This window comes from Anastrepha ludens, chromosome 4, assembly GCF_028408465.1.
Source record: "Anastrepha ludens isolate Willacy chromosome 4, idAnaLude1.1, whole genome shotgun sequence".
NCBI classification, from domain to species: Eukaryota; Metazoa; Arthropoda; class Insecta; order Diptera; family Tephritidae; genus Anastrepha; species Anastrepha ludens.
Window position 1 is genome coordinate 51303393 of NC_071500.1, and position 7026 is coordinate 51310418.

General features: G+C 34.3%; 1 long non-coding RNA gene across 1 annotated transcript; it reads left to right on the forward strand.

Moving 5' to 3' along the window:
* Positions 1-449: 449 nt before the first annotated feature.
* On the forward strand, positions 450-1729 carry LOC128862278 (uncharacterized). Its single transcript, XR_008454448.1, has 3 exons — positions 450-888; positions 945-1128; positions 1608-1729. It is a non-coding gene; the product is annotated as an uncharacterized LOC128862278 (long non-coding RNA).
* Positions 1730-7026: the final 5297 nt, after the last annotated feature.

The window sequence follows — 7026 nt, forward strand, 5'->3', positions numbered from 1 at the left end:
TGCTCATCATGGAAATGTGGGCGTATCATCTCCTATACCAATTGAAACTTTCATATGGCTTTTCTCTGGATAAAACCTTACAGTCAGAATTGGTATGAGGCGAATTGTCAAAACGGGCAATACTGGTGTAGTATAAATATGAAATATAAACACTGCCCTGCAAACCAACGTTCACCAGTTTTTCCAATTTTACCAACACATTCACTCAATTTTTCCAATAATACCCACACAATCACATTTAATTCTTTTGTCATTTTCGATGGGTTATACATATATTTATCTCATAATTTTCGTGAATACTTATTGAACTTAACTATAGTGAGTGCGAAAGTGACAGCAAAAAACAAGTTGCAAATGTCAAATACAAAAATGAATCGCGTTTAATTCTGTGAAAATCTCCAAGCGAAAAGGTAAGTTGAACAATTTTTAGTAAATTTTGCAATTATATATCTATTTAAACTAATAAAATGTATTTTTATTTTCAGAAAAACGTATTCACAAGAGTCTGAGATGAGATCTTTGGAGACGGCATGATTTTGGCACTCATCCAGCTGAGTCTTCAGTACCGCGATTTCATCCTGAAGTTGCCTGTTCAGTTGAATTTGTGCTTCAGCTTTCCCCACACGTTCTTCCATTGTTTTCACAGCTTTCCGCAGGTTCGCCATTTCAGCCGCTATTTCGCCAAACCGCTGCATTACTCGCTCTTCAGATGTTTTCACTCGTTCCGAAATCTCTTCGATGATGCTCCTTCTCTGCAGCTCGAGTTGTTCCTCTATCCGCTCAAGCCAGAAAGGAGGTGGCGAGCTCCCTTTTTTCTTCGCTTTGTTTAGAGTGTTCGCGCTGTTTTGCGGAGTGGATACCGTTTGGCGTGTGATTTTTCCTCTGGTGGTAATTTTTCAAATTGTTTTTAAATTCACAAAAATTTCTGATTTTGTTTGTTTTAGCGTACACTAAATTATTTTCACGGCCACGGAGTTAGATAGTGATCAAAGAGACCCGTATTAGCAAAAGACTATATAAGATAGGTGGTCACAAACACAAGTAAATAAAAGATAACTGCAGCGCACAAAAAAACACGTCTACTCTGTTTGCATATGCATATGGTAATTTGCGGGTATCTTTCTTTTGGTAAGTTTGCTTAACGTAAACAAATTCTTTTTCGCTTATAAAATGTGCAAAAGCATGACCAGTGCCGGTGATCATAGCTTTTGCATCCATACATACACTGCGCAGTGTGTTTTGTGAGAAATAAGGGTTGAAAAGCAATTTGTTGCCCATACAGGATCAGTGCGGGGATCCTAACCTGAAATACATACATATGTGTTCTCATAGCTATGAAAAGATTTGTTTTTCAATATGTGTAAAGAAAATTATTTAACTATTTTAATATTCCCTTAGTCCGCTGCGTAGTGTATATGAATTAAATATGCAATATATGTATGTACATACATATATACTGCGAAGTAAAATTCTTATGCATGCACATACATACTTTGCACTCCATACACTGTATGTAAATATGCACGGTTGGTGCATGAAATATGTATAAAACCTCTAATTTAATCTTTTCCATTTTGTATTAATAACATCTTTTTTATACTTTATAGGTACAGCAATATAAACGGCGATACTATATACAGCAATATAAAAATTATTATAATAATTTTATTATTATTATTATTATAATTTTATTATGTTAAATTACTTTAATTCATGTTCATTTTCTAACACCAAAACCTAATTTTAGAATGTAAATATTATACTAATTTATGTACATAAAAACTAAAACGTAAACTTTTCTAAAAACTAAACTAATTCATGTATATAAATAACTAAAACTAAAATTTGTCTAACACCAAACCTAATTTTACAATGTAAATATTAAAATAAATATCTAAAACTTAACGTAATTTTATAATGTAAATAGTAAATTAATATAAATAGCTGTACATAAATAGAACATACTAAAAAAATTATTGTATATTGTATTAATTTTCTTTAGAAACTAAAAATTAATTAAATAAATATTAAAATAATTCATTAAATAAATAATATTCAATAAATAACCATTTGTTTCAGTAATTTTGAAGGATTATTGTATATAGGATCCGTAAGTATTACCTACAAAATTACCCAGTTGAAGAGATTCTGTTAACTATATGTTAACAACGAAATTCACTTATTCATCAGATTCTGTTAGCTACATGTTAACAACGAAATTCACTAGTCTATGAAATTCTGTTAACTACATGTTCACAATAACATTCACCAGCCCAAAAGATTCTGTTCACTACATGTTAACAATAACATTCACCGGCCCAAAAGATTCTGTTCACTACATGTTAACAACGAAATTCACTAGTTCATGAAATTCTGTTCACTACATGTTAACAACAACATTCATGAGTTCAGAAGGTTTTGTTCACTACATGTTACCCACATCATTCACAACTTGAATGTCAATTAGAGCAGCACAGCAGTATTGAGAAATTTCTGTTAGTGCGAGCGAATAAAATCATCACACGTATAGACTGGAAGTAGGTAGCAATTGCACGGCGTAGAATATAAAATTACTACAAAGCTCACAACTTCACAGGTGAACGATACCCACAAGTTAGCAGTGTAAATAGCAGGGTGAATATTCAAATTCCTATTCTTAACTACATATAAAAAGTAACAAGTTGTTATGTAACACATGGGCAGAAAAGTCCCGATCCTAACAAAGAAAACACTTTTTCTTCGATCCAAATTAACTTTATTCATCAACGTAATTTCCATCACGAGCAACACAATAACTCCAGCGCCGCTCTAACATTTCAATATCTCTTTTGTAGAGCCGTTTATCTCTTGCCTCAAAATAGGCCTCAATTTCAGCGATAACCTCTTCATTCGAGCGAAATTTTTTACCGGCGATTTTGTTTTTTACATCCTTGAACAGTCAGAAATCACTGAGAGCCAAATCTGGTGAACCGAGTAGATGTGATAAAAAAATGATTTTTTGAAGATTGGAATAAACGTTGGCACAAGCAAGGGGATTACTTTGAAGGCGACAAAATAGATATTAATGAGTAAATAAATAATTTTTGAAAAAGCACAAAATTCGCGTTAGTTTTTAAACACACCTCGTATAAGATTCACTGTTGATGGTTTTCTTCTTCTCAAGATAGGCGATGAATACGAGTATTGCACTACGTACATCCCAAAATACCGAGGTCATAACTTTCCAGCCAACTGTTGTTCGTTCGGGTGCTTTGGACTAGGTTCACCAGTTGCTGTCCACTCAGATGATGACTGTTTTGAGTCCGGAGTGAAGTGATGGATCCATTGTTCATTCATTGTGACTTATCGATGCAAAAATGTCGGTTTATTTCCTCGCTGCTCGGAATCATCAAGACGTTTTTGTTTTTGGTCAACAGTGACCAAACGTGGCACCCACTTTAAACAGAGCTTTCTGATAGTCAAATGCTCATAGAAATATAAATCCAACTCATTCTTTTGATACCTTTACAATGTCTGCTAACTCATATAGTGCAACTTCACTTTTCGATCATTCATAACGATTTTGTGAATTTTTTTTTATGTTTTCTGGTGTTACCACCTCATTTGGCCGTCCAGCGCGTTGTGCATCATTGATGTCTCTACGACCTCGTTTGAAGTCAGCAAACCATCGTTTTATCGTTATGTCTGATGAAGGAGAGTTATCGTAACATTTTTCAAGCCATTGCTTTGCGTGAACGGTATTTTTTCCTGTTGGATCTATTGTTTTGCAAATAACAAAAGTAGCGTCACTCTTAGCACGATAACTCACGAACTAATGAATAGAAAGTCATGAAATTTTAACAGCTATCTTTTTAAGGTTAGTACTAATTGAAAAAGAGGTGATTGCAATGAAACTACTGCCAGCGATGTGTTAGGCCCGGGAATTTTCAGGGCATGTGTTATACATTTCTAATATGAATTAGTATTGCGATAATTTTTTTCCTTAACAAAAGCGTGAAAACACATTTGGTTTTTAGTTTTTCAATTTGGTTGGCTTTTTCCTTAGATTTTGGCTAGCAATGTTTTTAATAAGTGGCAACCGTGTTCTGATTTGCGCTGCTTTGACTTAACATTGTTGTTTACAACCTTAACGACCAAGATGAAAATACGCCTCATTTAAAATAATGTTTGTTCGAACAAAATTTCCCTAAATTTTCAGCAGCGGATGGTTTTTTGCTTCGAATTTCTAAGTTGTTGAGATCTACAGCAAATTGATATTCCCAGGATCATGCGCTCCCTGTTGAAAACAGCAACAATTTTCTGGGTTATGAGGGCCAGACAAATACTGGGATAACCTTCATTCCAAACATGTGTTTTTTATGGAAGAAAATTCTCGACATCTTTTTAAAGGAAAAAATGTTATGAAATCAAGGAATTTTTGAACGACTTCAACGCTGGATTTTATAGGACTAAAATTTAGGAGATTGAAGTTTTCTAAAGTTTCTAATTAATAAGTTGAACTCTTTATGACAATTTCATAAAATTTGTTAAAGTTTTGTGGTTTTTTTACAAAGTTTGGAACTTTGATTGATAAAGTTTTTTTTATACAGTGAACTATATTTGTATAAAAATTCAAGAAAAAGATATAGCGTAAAAAATATGGCGTAAGATGTAAGAGATAAAGCGACTTATTTATGTGAGCACAAGTATAAACAAAAATTTATATCGTAGGCTTATACATACGTAGGGAATAAAACCAACAAGTCTTTCTAACATTAACATAAATACATTTTTTAAATTAATATTTGTTTATTTCGATTTCCTCCTAATAATTCCAATTATAGTTTTAAATGAATTTTTCTTAAATGATAAATGATTTCAATCGATTAAAAACCATTAGCTATTTGTGCGAACACTCGTTTACACCTCTGAAAATGGAGATGCGCTCACCTGTCCAACTAAGAGGTGTATAATAATTTACATACATACACATTCAATATGTGTTTGCAATATGTTTTCGATAACGCTTCAAGCATTTTATTGCCCTCAGTGTTACCTTAGATGCAGTGCCGCTGACAGCTTTACCTGTGGAGCAATCATTTTCAAGGGCTCTAAATGGCGCCATTCAAGCGTAGCTTACCTATTATTATCAGATGTTTTTTAGCGAAATATTTTGTAACGTTATAAATGACACTCATACATAAATACATGAGAAATCCGGGCTTAGCTACTTCTCGAATATATTAATTTTTTCCTCAAGATAAAGGTATCCATAAATTTATGCATACTCTGAAATGCAAGTGTGGCCTTTCTGTTGTCTACTAAGAATCTAGGGCCAACTTGGGCTGACTAACACGTTTTGGCTGTAAAAAAAGTTCCTGCCCTTGAATGCACATGAAGTTGCCCCGCACAACTATTAATTGGCATCCCATACAAGGACAATGAAGTGACAGGAAGATTATTTCCATAGAAAAGATGCAGTCAATAAATAAATAGGCCATATTTTACGACAAATGATTTGTGTGCAACCGCTCGTCCCAGATTCAGTTTACGCTACAATATTCGTCGTTCCCGTGATGCCCCAAGTGAAGATTTGATTTGTTCATGAATGTGAAAGTTTCAGGCATGATTGAGAAACGGTGGTGCCAGAGCATCACTGAACTAGCTGTTCGACGTTTAGCTCGTCGTAGTGTTTCAAAAGTATTTTTAGATAATGTTACCCATGCTGAAATTATCAATATACATACCAAATGGACAACGGTTACAGTGATGGATGTTGTGTACGCTCCACAGATGCATGGTCGTACTTTAAACTGTTTCGATGACTAATAATTTCTTGCGTACAGATTTAGAAAACATAATCTGCGTCAGTTCGTGCACAAGAAAGCGGCTATCCTTGGACTATATTCAGGCGGGATCTTAGACTTCGCACATTCAAAATTCAAAGTGAGCAAGTACTTAAGCCTAATGGTTGCAACTTGAGGAAATATTTTTGCGAGATAATGTTGGAGCGATTTCGTACGTTTAACACTATATTTTCGGGCGATGAGTAAATGGAGGACTAAAAAAGCAAAATTGCCGTTATTGGCCACCTACAGACAGCACCCACTATTAAAGCATCAACTGCCTCTTCACTGTTCCAAAGGGACGCTTTGGTGCGCATTGCCAAATAGAGAAACGATTGGATCAATTTTGTGAAGTACAAGCAAAATTCTGTGGGCAATGTTTCTTATAGACGCATGCTGATCGATTATTTTCTTAGAGAACATCCATCCTTCAATACGCACACATGGTTTCAGGAAGATGATACCACTCCGCGTACGGCCAGATAAGCCATGACGATGCTGCGAGACTTATTCCCTAACAAAATGATAGGCCAACTCAGCTCTAAAAGTAAAGATCGTTCGCGAGGATAATGCCATCTCGACATGAATTCTTAAGGGAGAGACACGGAGTACAGAGGTCATATTCCAATACGGTATCCGACGTAGCGGTCAACATTTTAAGGAAATAAATAAAAAAAATTCAAATCCGCATTTGTCTTCTTTGTAATATTAAATATAAATACATTTTTATCTTTAACAATTAATTCTTTTTTAATTTAGCTTTTACTTCCTGATTCCCCGCATCACACTGCAGCGCGCTGCAGCGGGAGGAATGAAGAGGCACAACATTACTGAACGAATACGGAATTATCAGATAAACCAAATCAAGGCAATGAAGAGCATTCATTAAATTAACGAGGCATGGCAAACAAATTGTAACAGGGCTTAGTACTAGTGAAATCTAATAACCGAATAGAATTGTTTTTACTATAAATAAAGTGTAGACGCAGAAATTAAGTGAATTGCTCCCTTCTTTAAACCTAATATATCTCATCTATTTACCAAAGGTGATTTCTCTTTCACTTAATAAAAATTATGTGGCAATACTCAACTCCGCCAACTATAGAGTATTTTATTGTCATAGCCATTAATGTCCAAATACCATAATTCAATCACAAATTTATATTGAGTGCCTTCATGAGCGTTAAAACTATTTTACACT